The sequence below is a fragment of the Bidens hawaiensis genome, unplaced genomic scaffold, assembly GCF_021521415.1.
Source record: "Bidens hawaiensis isolate Kalapana, Puna unplaced genomic scaffold, B.hawaiensis_p1.1 tig00012229_1, whole genome shotgun sequence".
NCBI classification, from domain to species: Eukaryota; Viridiplantae; Streptophyta; class Magnoliopsida; order Asterales; family Asteraceae; genus Bidens; species Bidens hawaiensis.
Window position 1 is genome coordinate 582,585 of NW_027491988.1, and position 3,287 is coordinate 585,871.

Consider the following 3,287-nt stretch of genomic DNA (forward strand, 5'->3'; position numbering starts at 1 on the left):
TTTGCGGTCTATACGAGCCGTATAGATATTCTAGCTCGTATAGACCTATACGAGCTGTATAGGGTCTATATGAATCATATAGACAACATGTCAGCATGTACTTTGACCAGAGATTTATAATTATTTTATGGTCTATACGAGCCATATAGATGGTATACGACCCGTACAGCTCAGGTATCAGCTTTTCTTGCTCAAACGGTTAAACCATGTAAGATTTGTGTGTTGCTTTGTAAGATAATATCAAAAGTTGTTTGGCATATTGCAACATTGGGATATAAAACGCTCATGTTGTTCGTAGGTCAATGTATGAAGCAAAATAGTTACTTGTAAATTACGTGTTTCTATTTTGTAACCAACTCGGATGTTTTTTTTAATATTTTGGTAATTTTTAAGTAATCTTAAAAGAAAGGAAAAAAAAACTATACAAGTCAAATAGACTTTATACGAGTCGTATAGCCCTATACGACTCGTATAGGGGCTATACGATACAAATAATAAAAACTGACACTCCCTGACCGAAAATGACTTGACTCTACACCTATACGAGTCGTATAGACTATATACGACTTGCATAGGCTCACCTAGTGTTTGAATAACCTCCCTAATGTGTGTATAACCCAAGCCTTTCATTAAACTTAGTCACACAACATATATAAATTAGCTTACCCAATTTTCAAATTTAAATAATAAGCATACATATTAATATTATTATATTATATTATAATAAATAATAATAAAGTAGTTTTAGTTTTAAAAGGATTTTCATTATCGAACTCTCCGAACTCATCCATCCATCCATCCATCCATCCATCAAACCCAACCAACCTCCCAAATTCACACAAATTACCAGATCAATGGACGGAAGAATCACCGGCGGCCGGTGCAGCTGCTCACCGCCTGAAAAGCGGAAAAACAACGACAGACCGTACAAAGGAATCCGTATGAGGAAGTGGGGAAAGTGGGTGGCAGAGATTCGCGAGCCGAATAAACGCTCCAGAATCTGGCTCGGCTCATACTCCACACCCGTAGCCGCGGCTAGAGCCTACGACACGGCTGTGTATTACCTCCGTGGACCCACTGCGCCGCTTAATTTCCCGGAATTACTGGCGTTTGATGGCGGCTTGGATGAGTTGTCGGCGGCTTCGATTCGGAAGAAGGCCACGGAGGTTGGGGCCCGGGTGGATGCGGAAACGAGATGTTCGCATGCACCCGGTAAGGAAGTGATGCTCGAAAAGCCCGACTTGAATAAGAAACCTGAACCCGAACCCGGATGTGGATGGGAGTAAGTGAATGAAGGATATTATTATTATTCATTCGGGGAAGAAGCGATTCGGTAATTTATTTCGATGGGTTTACTAACTACAGTATTGTAACGAACGAACGGATTTGCTGATTAAACAAGAATACAAGATGATCTGGTGTTTAATTACTGTAATTGTTTCTTGGTTTATTGAATAAAATAACAATTGTTCGATAGCTTTGCAGGATTTAGGATTGTGTTTAGAAAGTGATTAATTATATGTTTAAATTAGTAATTATCTGATTGATAATTAGAATTTTAAGAACAGACCTTGGATCGTTCTACTAGTTGTTACTAATTTTACATCAATATATGTCTGCGTATTGTTGCGACTATGTCTGAGGGTTTAACTAAAAAGTGGAAACCATTGTTCAAGTAGGTATGGAGATCTTGCTAACTTTTCATGAAAAAACGCGTAATGGTTTGACTGAAAACACAATTATTATTTAATTTTTCTTTTAATAAAAATAAAAATGTAAGTGGGATATGTGATTGGTTAGAAATAGGTTGGTCTACGCTTCTTGCCCCTCGGCGGCTCGGCCCTGTTAATCGGGGATTTCTTCATGTTTAACAAGGGTCTAATGGGTTGGCTGAAGAATTAAAGGTGAGATGGTAGGGGCATTTCACCACGATTAGTCTAACTGAAACACCAATGATATGGATTTAGCTATATATGGTATTTAGAAGATTTTAGCCAATGGTGCATTTTTGTTCAAGCAGAATCAATCGCATAATATAAATAATGACATATTTCTATGGCGTAATAGAATTTGCACCATGTATATATTTTGTGGTGGTAATATAATCTTAAACGTTCATTAACTCTACGTTAAACATAATAGTTCTTATAATAAATAAATAATAATATATCTGAATGTTAACAGTTACTTAAAAACATTTTTTTTTCAAACGTGAATAATCATTTTTACAGTCTTTCTATTCTTCATGTCATGTGTTCCCTGTGTTTGTATGTTGTTACAAAAGTTTGTTCAAAAGACATTCACGCATCATTTTATCTCGTGAATGTTAAATTATATTTTGTTTTGTTTGACTATTATATATAAATCAATAAATATTATCTCGTTATATAATCGTGAAGTAAAATTAAAGGGCTGTTTGGTAGCCTTTTAATCATTCTGTTAAGAGGTATCTCTGAACTTGCCAGAGGTAGAGTTTTTTTGGTTCATTAAAAAACATCTCTTAATAGTTTATAAATCCTTTTAATGACTAAGTTTTAGAGACATGCTAAATAATTCAAAGGCTAATCAGTCAAAACATCTTAATGATTCAACATAGTGTCGTGGTTTAAAGTCTCTTTACCATTTTAAAGCCCAAACTTGTTAGCATGTGTGCCCCACAATGTGTTGAAAATATACATTTGCTGCAACATGTTGAAGCCTCTCCTTTATCGGCCCGACACGGACATAAGCTATTAAAGCCCTTTTTACCCACCGTAACAAGCCTAATACAACTCAAAACTTAAAAAGTGAATAAGTGTTATGATAATGATTAAATTTAAAAAGCGCCATATGTGTTCTTTGAAGTCCTATTGTTGTCACCTTTCCTATCGGTCCAGGCACCACGTATCATTGAATTATTAGTTGGCAAGTCAAGTTGACGCACATTAGTTTTTTCACTTCTTGTACCATCGGCGCCAATCATGTTGATTTTTACGCACTAACGAGTAGGTCCACATATTATTTTATTTGAGTTTATATTTTATTCGAACATTTGTACCAGTAAAACTTAAAAGAAAAGTTAGCGACTGAAAGTGGTTCATACTTCATTGCTAATCATTTACGAACTCTTAGTGAAGATGTTCATAGTCGCTTTGTAATCTTGATCACCAACAAACATGGCAAATTTAAGCATCATTTTTAACATAATTTATAAATCATGTCTTTCTAGTGTATCGAGTTTAAACATAAAACGAGTCAAGAATTGTTTAGACTTTGAAAACAACAAACCCAAGGTGAACTCATATGGA

The 3,287-nt window shown here is 35.3% G+C and overlaps 1 pseudogene; it reads left to right on the forward strand.

Moving 5' to 3' along the window:
- Positions 1-854: 854 nt before the first annotated feature.
- LOC143540396 (ethylene-responsive transcription factor ERF011 pseudogene) lies at positions 855-1,286 on the forward strand (annotated as a pseudogene).
- The last annotated feature ends 2,001 nt before the right edge of the window (positions 1,287-3,287 follow it).